Raw genomic sequence first — 16976 nt, forward strand, 5'->3', positions numbered from 1 at the left:
AATTTTTGAGCATACAGAAGCTTGCCGCAGCTCACAATCCCTTTTAGATAAACTTAATTATTCAGCTGTGTTTCCTAAAGCTTTTGCTGTGGCTAGAAACCCAGTAACTCACAGCCAAATGAATAAAAATAACACAACAGGTTGAGCTTAGTGGTTTTGTCGATACATAAATGAAAGAAGCATTTACAGAATTTGGTCAGTGGAAGTAAGTTAGATCACCAGGGAAGTTTGAATTTTTTTTTACAAACTATATCTCTTTACATGAAGTTTTAAGTCTCCCATGGAAAGAATAAGTTATAAAGAGGATTAGTGAGCAATTAAGGATTTGCTGAGAATTACAAGTGAGATTAAAGGAAATTAAACTACAAACAAACACTTGATAAACTCTCTTTAGATATTCTTCATGTCATGAATAATAATTGTCTTGACCCTTCTGTAAAACACTGCTTCCTCCTCATCAATAGCCCCTCCTTTTTTTTATTTTGAAGAATTGCTTCCTCTTTCAGAAGAATAGCTCCACCAAGACATCTTATTCCACAAGTCTGCTTTCCCTCACATTTAAGTTGTTACAATAGACCAACAAAATACAAACACATTGATATTTATTTTTGTGCAAGTGGTTTTGTCTAAATGGTGGAGGATTGTGAAGATATATTGCCTGAAGTATACTCATTATGCGATTTTATTTACTCTTTACCATTATAGGGGTTACAATTATTGGGGTTTTTGAGATAATTTTCTGTTGCTTTGTTATTTCTTAATTCTATAATGTTCACAATCATTATTTATTAACTCTTTCCAAACCCCAATTATCTTCCATCTATGGTATAAAATGAATACATTTCCAATAAATGAATTTATATTTTTCATTATTTGAGTCTTCTTTCATCTAACCTTAGATGCCTTAAGAATTTGCATAAAAACACCATTTGGAAACTCTTCAAATCAAAGCAAATCTTTCCAATCCATGTGGTGAATATTCTGACATTTCCCAAACCTTCATACTTCCTCCACTCCATTACCTCTGTGTCAGACAGCTCCAGTGCCTGTTTGCTGCTATTTCTTCCTTCTGTTAATGACAAACAGTATGATTACTGAAACACTGGTAAACACGCACAGCACGCAACAGGCTCTGCATTCACTATCAACTTCTATCACAGCAAGAGCAAGGATTAAAGTGAGAACTGGGTGAGTTGTGGAGAAAATGGAGAAAAATGGACAGATATTGAGTATATTGTGAGTGTATGTGTGTGTTTGTGTGTCTGGGTGTGTCTGTATGTATGTCACTGGGTGTGTGTGTCTATCTCTCTCTCTCTCTCTCTCTCTCTCTCTCTCTCTCTCTCTCTCTCTCTCTCTCTCTCTCTCTCTCTGTGTGTGTGTGTGTGTGTGTGTGTGTGTGTGTGTAAAAGAAAAGAGAAAATCAAGCATCTGATATAGAATTCATGGGGCTTATTATGCCCCTTAATAACACTTAGAACAATAATTATGTTAACATACAAATCCCCTAAGTCCCCTAAATTTTTGTGATACATTTATACTATGCAAAGCCAAAGCTGAGACTTAATAAGGTTTTCACTGTGACCATTACATAGAAATTTTTAGTTAATAATATACTTACTGAATTTCTCAAAGAAAATATCAGTACATGTCATTATCTACTACTTAGTAAACTACTCAATGAAATTTTTCCTTCAGTTTTTTAAAACAGAAGTCACAATCACCAAGAGTGATGTTTTGCCTTCCTTAAAAAGAAATACAACTGAATCAAGAAATTAATCCTTTGCTTTTAAATTCTTTCACTTAATGGAGAATAGTATAGGTTTTGAAAACATTTTTCTTATATTATTCTGTATTTCTTTGGTGTATGCTAATTCCTGGAGGATACATCATTATTTATATTAGCTATCTTAGTAGAAAAATATAATATGACATGGAATAGTAAAGCCTAAGAACAGGCAGTTAGCTTTTAGTGAAGTAAAACTCTCTAACAGTACTTAGTGGAAGAATAAAAGTATGTGAAAAAAATAAAAATATCAATCCAGCACGTATGATTGAAAAGGAAAACACTGTAATGATATACATTTTTAAAATACAGTGAGGACAAAGAAAACTGTTACCACTCCCATGGATTGTTGCCCTGCTGCCACTATTTCATCAATGCACAGCTGCCTCTGTTCTGGGGGGATGCTGTCCTTCAGGTACCACAGGGCACTAGGGACACTAGAGACTAGAGTCCCATAAGGCAGGTATTAGTGCAGGGTTATCAGAAGAACAAAGGGCTGAATTGGGGTAATAAAATAAATTTCCCAACACTACAGTAGAGCATCAAAATTAGAATATCACCAAACTACAACGCCCAAGTCTTATTTCTCTTCTTTTCTTGCCTGGGGCATCAGAGGTGACTAGTCCCCTCTTTCCCTCTCTCCATGCTTCTTGGGTGATTGCCCTCCCTTGTCTATTTAGCTATGTCCATTACATGGAACATGACTTCATTACAGCCCTTTTCTTCCTTTTGGAAATGCCAGAGCAAAACTTTCCCAACGTTTCTGCATCATTAAGTCTACCACGGAAAAGGATATTGAGCTAAAGTTAATCTTGGAGAACAGGAGCCTGAGTTAATCTCACGTAGGCATTATGTCTGCACTGCCTTACAGGGAAGCACTGTAGCGTGGCTAACATGAGCACTGAGCACATTGGCCGGCCTTCTGCTGCCCACTCACAGAGGATCCAGCTCTCAGGGTCTCAATACCATTCTGAGCAATGCTTGGACTCTGAATCTTGTCCATTTGACATAGATTAAAGAGAGTATTACATTCCTTTCTCCCTGGGGATGATTCTTTTTGTGCTGGCTTTATCAGTGAACAGAATAATGTGACCACATTAACCATGTGGATTGTGCTTCCTCCAGCTTGGTCAGAGTTCACAGGGAAATCAAAGCCAATGGTGGTCAGCCTTCTAGATGTGCAGATACACTGGCTAGACTTGATGATTTAATAATTATTTTCCTCTTGTGGGATTCTCAATCTATATTACAGACTTAAACTCTCTCATAGCCAATCTTGAAGACACAAAGTACCCAGATAACAAGCAAATCTAGTCTTTCCTTGTCTTTGATTTACTCTGCTCCTCATTCATATGTGTTTATCTTCCTATTATACCACTCTTAATAGAGAATAGATTCTCTCATATTTAGGGCATCCTGAATAGTTGTTGAGGTGTAATTTGATATTCATCATGTCTCATGCATCCTGTGCTATTACTAGATCTTTTTACCTTGGCCAACATCTCTGGTTACCTAGGTTATTTACTTTTTGAGTAGTTTGGATTGTGATCGTTGTGGTCTTTCACTCTTTGCTTTATGCTTACATTATGGGGTAAATAACTAGTTTGTGGGTGAACCTTCAGATTTCCAAATAGTGTGCATTATCCCAATTATGGGTCAGCAACTCTTATAGTCTCATTAAGAGCAGATCATGATAATTTGGTGTACGGAATCATTTCTTTGCTCTGATAGTCTGTTGGTAAATAAATTTATAATGATCAAGCTCTTATTATTGCTGTAGGATTAGATTCTATCGTCTGATAGACACAATCCCATTTACTAAGGAACCAGAGGCTCTAATCTGGAGAACCTTAAAATATAGAGACAGGAAACACAAAGTCCCTGGATGGATCATTAGGAGTTAGGATAAGGGTAGTTACTTGTGCACTCACATTGGGTCCTAGGTCCTAATGCATTCATTTTTGTACTTATAATGCAGAACCACATAATGGCTGCTGTCTCACAGTACATACAACATTCTGAAGGATAGGGGGTTGACTCCAAACCATTAAGGGTGGCATTCCTATGCTGGGGTTTTACCTATGCCTTTAAGGAGTTACTCACTGCTTTGAATGACGATAAAAGCCTTAGGATACATGAACATTTACCCATTGTCACACCTACTTTATTCAAGGCCAGGTTATGCCATATGCCAGCATGACAGATCAGAAACTCTGAGCCACTGGATAATATTGGTAGCCAAGTACTGTGGGATTGGGTGGAAAAAGCCATACCCGTACATTTATCAATACCAATAAATGCACATTTTTGTGGGTTTTTCCCCCCTTGTTGAAATGGATCTGATTTACTCAGCTTGCCACCAACTGACTGTTTCTTGAAGAATAGTTCCACATTGAGAGTTCAGCATCCATCTTTCCTATTGAGAGGTTAACATTAATCCTGGGTAGTAAATATGTCAGCCTCAGCAAGAGGAAGCGCATACACAGCCTTCACGCCTGACACCCTGACTGCTTCATTTAAATACCAATTTCTCAAGCACTGTGCTGTCATGGGCAGGACCTGAGTGCTTCTCAATATACAAATCCCAAATCACCCTATTCTGTTTCTTCAGTGTCTGCTCTGTAGTGTGTGTGTGTGTGAGACATTGGTGTGAGAGCAAATATCTGCCCTCTGCACTCCTGTCTAGCAAGTCTTTTCATATATTTCCGCTTTGTCCTTCCCAGGTGACTGCATGGAATTCCTCATACCTCGAACTCTAGTATATCTTACCTCAGACCACTTCTTTCCACATTTACCTCTTGGCCAGGCATGCCACTCACAGCTCTCCCCACAGAAGGATTTCATCCCGCTGCTGCTATCAGGGCAGACACTGACTCAGATTATAACACAGTAGCAACACAATTTTATCATTACAAGCTGAAGCCATCACATTGCGACAACTAGTCACGGAGAATATACCCTGCAAGGCCATAGGAAGTGGGGATTAGGGCAACAAAGGTGACTAGGGGAGGGAGTGTGAGTCATCTTTATGTTTCTTATTCACCTGGTCCCTTGTAGCCTAATATTAGTTGTGTCATTTTTATACAATAAATACTTCACCACTTCATCTTATTGCATGGTGGTTCAGACAGCATACAAATAATAATGTGTATACCTTTGGTCAACTGATGTTATATAGTCACATGACAAGCTCCAGTTAGGGGCCAGAAACATGGCTGTAAGATTTTCTGCTGAGAAAAGTTTTCTGTTACAGGTGGAATGGTCTTGCTTAAAAACTGCCAACGTATCTTAAGGCAAGGAGTCTCTTCTGCGTGATTCTTCTTGGAACTTGAAGAAACCAAAACCAGCATTCTGACCTACCACAGGAACCTCTAGCCCACAGGATTCACCGTGACATTTGTCCCAAATGAAAGAAGCCATTTGTTGTACCATATATGCACTGAAGAGTCCAAGCTAAAATCGATAGTCGTCTTTGCCACCCCATAAGTAAGTTCACACCGTCCGCCATAATTCATCTCATTTTTATTGATGACCAGACTGGTAAGTTATAGAGGGAACTAATGGGAGTGACAGTGTGCCCTTTCATACTTTTTAGAGTTTACACATTAAACACTTCTCTTCTCCATAAGAAGGAGTGTTTAGGAAGCTCATGTTCACCATACAACAGTGTGGTGCTCCTGATTAAGTATCTTGGGCAAGTTCAGCGGATTCAGCACCTTTCACTTGGCCTCCTTTCCCCTTCCAAATCTTACAGCATAGATAAGTTAAAGAGTGCCCATTTTTTAATTGATTCAAAAGTATTCCCAACTGCCAAAATTATTCACTCACAAACCAAGAAAATGGCATATTGGTTCCACTATGAGACATATCTTAAGACAAGGCAGTATTTCCCACCAGACTCTGATTATTACAGGAAAAATTCTAGTAGTATTCCGTTGCTTTTTCTGGTGGCATCTCAGATGTGAAATGATATTAAATTGCCTGAGATTTGAATATCTCCTTTTATCCTAGTCATGTTCATCATTCTGAAAAAAAAATGATGGTGAATTCCTCAGGACTGTGGGGGATCACTGATTAAGCATGAAGTAGACATTTCAAGATCTTTTCTTTTTTTCTCTCTCTCTCTTTCTTTTTTCTTTGGTTTTTTGAGACAGGGTAGCCTTAACTATGCTAGACTTGCTTTGTAGACCAGGCTGGCTTCAAACACACAGCAACCGATCTGTCTCTGCCTCCCAAGTGCTGGGATTAAAGGCGTGCACCACCATTTCCTGGCTTCAAGATCTTTCCTTAAGATGTAATTTTATTTTCTTAAATCTGCAAACAACACAATCGAGAATAAGTTCAGATCTGGAAACTCAGCCAAAAATATGCCTTTTTTTCTTTCTTTCTTTTTTTTCTTTCCTTCTTTCTTTCCTTTTTTTTTTTCTTTGCTGCAGTTGCTATAAACCTTCTGATTCCCAATTCTTGGCCTTGTTTTGTTTTGTTACAGAACTGTTGACTGCCCACCTACTTCGACCTAAATTGATATTGTCGTTAGGTCATTACCCTTGACTTCTATGGATGAGGGCTTCCTGGATGTCTTGTCAGCACTTCCTGTCATGGTAATTGTATCAGTCTTTATGATAACATGGTGTTGCATTTGGCCTTGGCTAGTCAGGGTCTTCTCCTTCAGGGAGCTCGGTCCATGTTATTCTCCAACTTTCCAGCAGAGGAGAGATCCATTGTTAAAATCTTCAGCCATGTTGGGTCTTTTTCACCTTTGGACTTACTGGGCTAGAACAGGACGGATTTTCTGCCATGGCTGTAGGGGAACATAGTCCACTATTCTGCTGTGTTTATAATAAATTGGTTGTCTAATGTCATTTTCCTTAGTCATCATCCATATAGTTCAGTCGTTGTTTTGTCTTATTTTCAGACAACAAATTAGCAGTTTATTAGAAATGGCAAAAGATACTATTGGAGGACACTAGCCTTTAAACCACAAGATGACATCAATTCCTAGCATGTTTTGGTCCTGGCATGCTTTTGATGGGTATTCAGTTTCCTTCAAGCAGTCCATTGTAAGACTAGGTCTAGTCAGTGGTCTGTGGATAAACAGATTTTAATGAGGGTTTGTATCAGTTTCAGGACAAATCCCTTTTGTTATACAGGCAAGAAGAGATGTTACCACAAGCCAGAGGAACTTTTGTGCCTGAGAAAGCTTAAGGCATATATAAGAATGTGGTTATAATCAGTGGACTCAGAGGCCTTTGTGTAGGCTTCTGGTTCCATAGATAAAAATGAATTTGAGGATGATGTATTGGAGGCAGACAGGAATATAGGGTAAGCATCCTCAGTCCTTTAACAGACGCTGCTATAAGGAAGATTGAGGGAGGAGGAAGCAGAGGGTTAACAGAAAGAGTCTATAAGCAATGACATCAGGGAGAGAACTTTAGGAGCATATGCATTCACACCCCATTAAAACAATGGATAGCCCCACCCCCAGCCTTGATCCTACTTCCTTGTCCTCAGCTGTGTCACAATCCTTTTCACTTTCCTTTTTTAGGTTGGTCCACTTGAGGTCACATTTCCTCCTTAATGAAGGAGGCTTCCAGACTGTTTGAACAGGGAAAGCAACATCTGATGTCTACGTTCAAAGAGTTTTCCACTCACTATGCCACTGATCAGAGGCCACTGATCATCAGCCATGCTATTTGTTTCAGAGGATTTTGACATATTAAAATTTATATGTACAAAGGGTGTTCCTGCAATGGAAGCTACTTGTTTACATCAGAAAGGATGTTATCAACTACATATCATGTCGCTTTTTGGCAGTGGATTCTGACATATTGATATTCCTGTGTTCCAGATAATGCCTAGAAGCAAGAGTGTATCTGTTCCTGAATGCATTCAGGTAGAACAGGTACAAGAAAAAAATCTTAGGAAAAGAGATTTATATGATAAAGATGGAAGGCTGCCAACTTGTACTGCAGTGGAAAGTCTGCCCACATTAGAGTGTCAAGACACTTAAATGAGTTAGTATTTATAATAGCATTTGTTGCATAAAAAATGTTTAGTATCCTGCACCATGTGCACATACCAACATACAGACACACATGCATACTTATAATTAAAACTAGGCATGTTAACATGAAAGGGGAAATCTCATGGGAATCAATCTAGGAAGTCAACTACAGACAACTAATGAATGCAGAGATCAGGAGAAATGGTCTTCTGTAGGAAAGAGGCCCCGAATTGGTTAGCAGGTGATCAGTATATATACAGGCTGATGAGGTTGTGTTTATATATTTAGAAATATACATGTGCATGTGAGCAATAAAGAAAGTAGAGGCCATAAATTTGAGGGAGGGCAAGTTGGGGATTTTATGGCAAGGGTTGGAGAGAGGAACAAGAAGGGGAAAGGAATGTAATAACATTTAAATTTAGAAAACAAAATAAATCCTTAAATGATGTAAGGAGGAGAGATAGATAGCTCAGTAGTTATGAGAACCTGTTGTTCAGGCAAAGGAAGAGAGTTTGGTTCCCAGCACCCATAATGAGCCATTTATCACCAACTAGTACTTCCATTCCAGGGGCTCTGCTGCCCTCTGCTGGCCTGTCTGGGTGTCTCCACTCACATGAACATACAGATACAAATGCATGCACATAATTATATACAGATGCATAACATAATTACAAGTACAAGAAATATTTTAAAAATCATTAATACATGGCTGGTTGTTATTATTATCACCTAGAATGTCCTTGTGACAGTTATTTTAAGTCTATTTTGATATGGGTGAGCTAAGGATGTTGAAAAGCTCATATTGAAGAATAGCCAAATGTTTCACTATTATTTTTTTAAACATAGAAAGGAATAAGACAACATTTGTGGACAGTTCAGGTTGAGGCAAAAATTTTACATGAAGAAGTTCACATTCTATTTCTTGAAAGGATATGAATTGTTCATAAAACATGTCAGAATTTTTTTAGAAACTGGAAGAGATGAGCATCTCCAGTCAGACAGCTCTCTGTTGATCAGAAGTCTAATGATCATGAACTGAAACTAGGCATCTCTCCTCCTTCCTCTGTCCCTTTCTTCAGTCTCCTCTTGTCTAACCATTCTCTTTTCCTATTAAGTGTCCTTACCAGAAGAACCTGGCTTGTTCAGAACTTTCCCCTTTTGAAAAGCACAGAATGAGACTTGGGCAAATATTCATTTTAAAATGTATAGTGGTTTTATTTTATAACACCTATGGTGTCGAAAATGTATGAAGTCAATGTAAAACATTCCTTCCTTGCTTCCCTAACTTCTGAGTGGCTTAGAAAGATTCTTCTGTACACACAAAGAAATAAAGGAGCGTGTGCTAAGGTCTGGTGTTCGGCTGACCTAGCTCCTGTGTCATACACTGAATTTACTTGATTCTTCCAAATGAACTGCCTATAGCCCTTGCACACCCCATCCCCAACTTCTGGAGACAAGCTAAGCTGATAAAATGACTGTATGATAGAAAATAGATGACATTGCAAATTACCCACTGGCCAGAAAAGCTTTTGCTGGGACAAGGGATAGCTCAGAATATTTTACTGTCAGGGGAGGGGGGGAGCAGATGTGGGAAGGAATGAGAGTTGTGGAGGTATGGAGTGGGGAAAGAGGAAGAGAATGTGAATTAGAGGAGGAGGGGGAAGCAGAGGAGGGGGAGGGGGAAGAGGAGGGGGAGGCGGAGGGGGGGAGGGGAGCTAGAAGAGAAGGTTGAGGAAGGAAAAAAAAATGTAGGGTAGGGAAGGTGAAAGGGAGGAGAGAGAAGTGTTTTCCGACAAAGATAAAAAACATCTTCAAACAATAATTTGTTTTGAAAATTAATTGTTAATAAGCAAACCATACTATAATGGCTCTCACTAGCTACTGACACATTCTACTGACTACAGCCTGCTGCTCTATAATAATGACCCAGAAGCACCCACTGAGTGTGGTGTACCAGGGAAGGCAGAAACAGCAGTGGTACATGCATGGATACCTTCAGGATAGCAGGAAAGCCTATGACTTAGCAAATGGATATTTGTTTGCCTGCTGATACACCGAGGAAAACTGCCTTCGGTATGAGTTTTGAAGCACAATAGGAAATACAGCCTGCTATTAATTGAGTCATACTAATATTCTGAGGGTGAGAGAGACATGATGGAATTTTTTCTACCTGCTGAGCTCACTTTGCGTTTTTTTTTTTGTTTTTTTTTTTTTTTTGTAGGGTTTGGTGGTTTGGCCAGACAGTTGATTTTCTAAGACACATCTGGATATGTCATTAGCAGTTATTCCTGAATGGTTCAGCTGTTGCCAAAGCAGTCTGCTAGTTTGAAACAGTCAGAGTGCCATCTTGGGAAAAATTACCCTTGCAAGCTGCCGTATAAAACCCAAGCAGTTGCCCTGTATCGTGCGATTTCAACAATGCACATAAGAACCTCTAAACGTTTGTCTCTTTAACCGTATTTAGGTCACTGAAAAGTCTATCGCAGATAGAATTTTTAAATTAAATGTATTTATTCACTTTACATCCCTATCACAGCACCCTTCCTCCACTCCTCCTGCTTCCCCTCTCCTTCTCCTCAGAAAATGGGAGTTGCCTCCACCTTATACCAACTCACCCTGGCACCTCACGTTACATCAGGACTAAGAGCATCCTGTTCCACTGAGGCCAGACAAGGCCACCCAGCTAGGGGAAAGTGATCCAAAAGCAGGCAGCAGAGTCCATATCAGAGACAGCCCATGCTAGGGAACCCATATGATGACCGAGCTGCCCAAATGTGACAGGGGCCTGGGCCATGCAGGGAGAAATTTATTTTATTTTATTCTGTATTTGCAATATACTAGTTACAGGCACCAAAATGCTCCTAAGTGCCAAGGTTCTTCTGACAGACTTCCACCATTGAATAAAACCGAGCATCTACCAAGAGCGTTCCCTTAAAATCTTAGTAGACAAAGCTGAAAGTTAAAGCTCTCGTTCAGTTGATTGTCCTCTTTCTTCATCTTACCCTGGACTCAGTTAGGGTATTTTGGTTGTTCAAGTTAGAGAAAGTCTTTCCAGTAATGACGCATCTCCAGGTAGCTGCTAGGAAGTGCTGACCATTCTACATTTAAATATGTATGTATGTATGTATGTATGTATGTATGTATGTATGTACGTATGTATATATCAATGATGATTTGAATGTGCTCAAAGCATTTACGAAACATATCCATTTTCACAAAATTAAAGGCTAATGTTTGAACACCATCTAAACACTTTCATATATGGATTCACTTCATCTTCTAGTAACCCCCTGAAATAGGGTTTTTTTCCCCTCATCTTATTCTGCATTTCTACAGCCAAGGCACAAAGAGTTACATAACTTGCCTGATTAAGTGAAGGAGAGAGACAGATATCGGGGCTCTGTGTCTGACCCTGTGTTTTTACACATTAAACTGACTACATCTGGTGCACTTTCCTTGTTCACAACAGAAAAGAAACTATAAAAATATTCTGACAGAATAGGAAAGGAAGACATTATTCTTCCAACCCATGTTTTTGCTTCTTTTCTTTGATGTCTGAGAAGAGGTCAGGTGCCCACAGCTTCGGTTTTTCCCCTCATTTCCAAGGTAGCACAAGAAGTGCTGGGATGTTAAAGGTACCATTGCTTCTTCCAATAATCTTTTACAGCCTTCCATCAGGACAATTTCAAAGCTTTGCAGGACCTTGGAAGCTCAGATATTTGGTTATTTCTCCATTATCCTTTCCTCTGCAGTGAGCACCCCCTCAGCCATTTTAGTTTCAGTTTCTATACATTCTTTACAACAGCTGTTCCCTGTCTCCCAGTTACATGTAAGACTCCCATGATTCTCTAGGTCTTTGGTGTGAATTTCTTAGAGATGCTCTTCCATTCTACTTCCATCAAAATACTCTTATTCCATTTCATTTTTTATCACTGTTCTGTTCTCTTTGAAAATGCCCAGAATTTGTGCTGGACATGGTGGCACATGTTTATAATCCTAGCCCTCAGGGAGGCAGAACCAGGTGGATTTCTGTGAGTTCAAGGCTAGCCTGGTCTACAAAGCAAGTCCAGGACAGCCACAGCTACATAGAGGAAACCCTGCCTTGAAAAACCAAACAACAAACAAAAAGAATAAAAGTGAAAAAGAAAATGACCAGAATTAATTGCAACATTTGTGTAGTAGACACAGTCTTCCTGCTAAACATCCAGCTCACAAACAACAGCAGCTCCTCTCGGCAATCACCACCAGGTGACATGAGCACAAAGCACGGATGAGAGATGGGCGTGATCTGATCACAGGAAGAGACCTTTGACCTTTGAACTTCTGCTATGACAGTTATTTAATGGTTTGATAACTTCCCTCCTGTGTTTTTGTTTTGTTGTTTGTATTGTTGTTTTGTTTTTGTGATTACCTTTCTCAAGTTAAGTTTTTGGTTAGCACGAGCAACTGGGTTTCATTGTGGCATTTTCCTAATAAATTTTCATACTTTGTAGTTACTCCTTTTGCCTACACATTTTAAAGACTCAGTATTTTGGACTCATCTTCATCTTAAATTTGTAGATTCACAAAATGTTTTAAATCTCACTCTCTTTGGATTTCATTATATAATATAAGAGAATTCAAACATGTATTTATGAAATGGGCATGTTATAGTTGTAATGTTTGTAGAGATGTAAAATTTACTTATAATTACTGAGTTGATCAGTTTGAGAGCAGGTGTGTAGCCACCCAGATACTGTGAAAGAGATTCAGGCTGTCTTAAGAGGGACACAGAGTAGATTAATGTCCTAGTTTGTTTTCTCTGAGTGGGATAAAAACACTGTAAAAGAAAGAAAATGAAAGAAAGATGGAGAGACACATAAACACACACACACACACACACACACACACACACACACACACACACAGAGCAAGAGAGTGAGAATGAGAGAGAGAGAGAGAGAGAGAGAGAGAGAGAGAGAGAGAGAGAGAGAGAGTGTCCTGGGCAGAAATGATGTTTAGGTTTTAGTTCTTTAGATAATTAGAAAACAAGAGAATATACTGCAAAAGAATGTAGGGGAAAAACACTTCAGCATCAATAGAAACGGTGAGGGAGTGGCCTGCGTTCTTATTAGTCTGGGCAGTTGGGCAGATCAGGAAGCTGTCCTGTAGTTCAGACAGCAAGAAGTTACAAGAAACAGTCTGGAGAGAAAACTATGGAAGCTTTGACAGTCAGTTAGCCTGAAGCCAGAGTTGCTGTGCCCAAGTCCTGAGGATAAGGGTGACAATAACCCAAAGTGCGAAGTGGTTTATTCCAATACTCTGGTTACTTTCTATTATATAAAAAGATACATTAATATGAATAATATTTCTCTTTTTTTCTAACAGAAATCATGAAATGTACCTAAGGACTGGATTTTTATCTTGACCTTGCTATGAGAGAGTCTCAGTATAAATCACTAAAACCTGGCTTCAAATCTCATCATCTGTGAAATTAGAAGGTTGGATTAAATGATCTTTTAACTCCCAAGCTTCACTCAGCTGTTAAATTCTCTGATTCCATGTATTAAATATTTCAGTTGGTGTGGCCATCAGCCATTCATCAAACAATCCACGCACTATCTTTACGTCAGTCAAATGGACACAATTCATTGCAACAAATTTTGAAAATTCTTGGTACTTAGGCTGAAGCTGTATAAAATAAACAGAAATCCCTGAGGTCCTGCAGCTTGTGTTCTAAATAGAAACAAATATGCCAAGAACAAATAAGTGAAATGTGTGTTGTAAGAGAATAAAGTGCCATGGAGAAGGAAATGGCCAGCGGTGGAAGCTGTGGTTATTAAGCAGAGGGCTTTAGATCAGAAACCACAAAGCAATAAGCAAGCCACCTGAGCATCAGGGGCAAGAATGTCTTAAAGAGGAAAGACCAGATGAGTTGTTCCTGGAAGGTTCAAGAGGCACCATGCGGGCCAGTGTTGACGGAACAGGGTGTATAAGAGGTGGTGTCAGAAGCAGAGTTATCGACTCAGACCGTGGAAAAGGTCCGGGGACAATCTCAGAGAGTAACTGAGAATTTGGCTAGAGGTGGTACTGATAATGTGAGCAGAGATGAAAGATTGATGATGCCTCCAAGGAGTCCCAGGCTTGAATAGGAAAAGGGGAACTAACAAGTTACAGGGCAGAGAGAATTGCCACTGGCAGAGTAGAAAAGTAAAAGAGATTATGGCTCGTGTACAAAAGACTGTCAAAGATGTCAGCCTGTCGGCTGGCGAGGATGGAACACGGTCGGGCAATCTCTTGCCCGTCATTCTTTCTACCTTTCTATCAGCTGATAGCAGTCTACGGTGCCCAATCCTGATAGGAGTCAGGAACATGGTCACAGATGGCAACTTTCTCATGCAGGAATCAAGATGACCACCCTCACGATGACTATGCCTACCATAGAGTGGAGAATAATCTCAAACAAATGCATGCAGGGCACAAAGACATAAGAATACTTAGCCCATGGAGAATGGAGAATTACAGATGAGCACTGAGAATATTACACTTTGTTTTGTGTTCAGTGGTGCACTGGCTTGTTTGGAGTATCAACTTGATGCAAGCTAGAGTCATCAGGGGGGAAGGAGCCTCAGTTGACAAAATGCCTCCATGAGATCCAGCTGTAAGGCATTTTCTTAATTAGCGATCAATGAGGGAGGGCCCATTTCATTGTGGGTGGTGCCATCCTTGGGCTGGTGGTCCTGGGTTGTAAAAGAAAGCAGACTGAGCAAGCCATGTAGAAGTAGTCTAGTAAACAGCATCCCTCCAGAGCCTCTCCATCATCTCCTGCCTCCAGGATCCTGCCCTGGTTGAGTTCCTCTCCTGACTCCCTCCAATGGTCCCCCAATGGATTATGATCTGAAAATGTAAGCCAAATAAACCCTTTCCTCCCCAACTTGCTTTTTTGTCATAGTGTTTCATCATAGCAATAAAAACCCTAACTAAGATAAGTAGAATCAATCCCATAGAAAAACTGCAAAAACAGTATTAAATGTTCTAGATTACTTTTAAGTTAATATTTTCTCCATTTCTTAGGTTATTTCTATTGTTGGATACTCAGCCGTATAATTTACACATCAACATGTAAATAATAATGTCTATATTTATATATAATATAGATATTTATTTAGGGGTGTGTGTGTGTGTGTGTGTGTGTGTGTGTGTGTGTGTGTGTGTGTGTCTACACAGAAGGATAAAGATAAAATACTTGAGGAATGAAGGACAACACGCTAGGAGCAGTAGATGATAATAAAAGAGGGGCCAGGCGTAATGTAGCCAGGCAGCATGAAGGGCCAGCCTGGGCACATTTATAGGGGAAGAACGTTCTGGAAGGCACAAAGATGACAATGAGTCCCTTCAGGCCCCTCTGTAAGAGAAGTCAAGAAAACAGCTACACCTCTTTGTCAAGAGAGCAGCATTTTCCATTAAGGTGCAGAAATAACTAGAGCAAAGAGCAAAAAAAGAATGCTCAAGAAATGGATGAAGACGCCGGGAGTTCTGTTCCAGAAAGCTGACAGGCATGGGGACGTAAAAGCATGGCCTTAGGAAAAGCCAAGGGTATGCTCCTAGAACATGAGAAACACAGGCAGGAGCATCACCACATGCTCACAGCCAGCCCGGACTATTTAGTGAGTTCTAGGCCCACCTGTGCTATACAGAGCCTCAAAGCCCTTTAGAGGTTAGCATGTGAGTGGTGAGAGAGTTTTGCCTTCTGTGTAATTTGAAGTCACTCCGGCCAGCTCAAGCCTGGCAAGCATGGCTCTGGCAGGCCTTGTCCTTCTCCCTCATTCCCTCTGCCTTGCTAAAAACCATCAGATTACATCCCTAAAGCTAGCCACCAAGGTTCATTCCCTTATGTGGCACTTCCTCCTTCTGAGACTGACTACCAAGGTCCAGCTAATCAAAGTATTCAAGTCCAGTAACCAAAAGCCTTCTTTGGCTCACCTAATTAAAACTAAACACCTCATACGAACACAAGGTTTCCCTTGTTATCTTTATGAACTGCCATTTCCTATGGGCCACATATGTCTCCTCCCTATCCAGAGGCAGTCCTTTGTTCCACCCCGGGGGCAAATACCCCTCCCCCTTGCCACTCTGCTCCCTTCTCCTTTGCTTCTTTCCCCTTCTCCCTCTTCCTCTATCTCCTGTCTTTGCCCCTTATCCCGACCCTGTGTCCCTCTGTGGCAATTATCTCCTTTGTGCTGATACCTGGTCTGAGAACTTGGCCCTGGAGGTTCTGAGTCAATACTTTCCTTTCATAATTTGCATCTACAAGGATGAGGACATGCAAACTATACTGGAAATGGAAGAGCACGTGACTGTTAGAGGAGAAGTTGGTCCTCATTTACATTGTACTTGGGGTTTAGAGGTCTCGGTTTTACTGTCGATACTGGAGACACAAAATCTCATGGTGGATAGGCATGCTAAAGTGGATCTGGAGAGAACGAGAGGCCTCAATCCTACTCAGAGAACTGCCACACAGGCAACGAGGGAATACTGAGAATGAGAGAAATAGTTTTCCCAGGTAAGAGCATACCCATCATCCAATTTATCCAGTAACCAAATGATCAATGCTGAAAACATACCCGCAAGTAACATTATACAGACTGACCAAGTTGTTATTTATGTATTTACAAGCATATGTGTATAGATTGATCTATATGTATGTAACAACAAGTGGTGAAAAAAGAGGCCATGGATTTGAAAGAAATCAAGAAAATGTATACTCGGGGGAGGGAATGGAAAGATGGAAACAAAGGAGGAAATTATGCAATTCTGTTATAATCTCAAAAAATAAAGTAAATACATATTTTAAAAGCTCACAGTTGCACAGTTTTATGGGATTCAAAAGCATTCTCTGCCTGCACTGGTAATCAAACCTCATGCCATCATTTCACAGTAGGAAAGAGGACAGATTTACTAATATAAATACTGTTCTTTTAAATGCTAGATAATGGTAAGAGAGTAAATACTTTATAGAGCTAAATTACAGGCGGAAAAGTGGCAAAGACACCTACCTTGAGAACACTTATCAGTTTTTGTGCCTTCCCTAGTCATCAAAATGGGCAATCATGGGTAGTGATAAAGTCTTACCCTAGCACTATCACCAAACACTCTACTTTCTGATCTCTGCTCATGAGGAAACCTGTGCCTGCTGATCAGGGCAGGTCA

General features: G+C 40.0%; 1 long non-coding RNA gene across 1 annotated transcript in view; it reads left to right on the top strand.

The window, feature by feature from the left end:
• The window catches only part of LOC311595487, a 42891-nt gene extending 28204 nt beyond the window's left edge, over positions 1 to 14687 (top strand). Inside the window, exons 4-5 of the long non-coding RNA XR_014778464.1 lie at positions 5037 to 5269; positions 13155 to 14687. This is a non-coding gene — a long non-coding RNA (uncharacterized lncRNA). The remainder of the gene's footprint in view (positions 1 to 5036; positions 5270 to 13154) is intronic.
• The last annotated feature ends 2289 nt before the right edge of the window (positions 14688 to 16976 follow it).

This window comes from Acomys minous, assembly GCF_964271855.1.
Source record: "Acomys minous genome assembly, chromosome: 4".
Taxonomy (NCBI): domain Eukaryota; kingdom Metazoa; phylum Chordata; class Mammalia; order Rodentia; family Muridae; genus Acomys; species Acomys minous.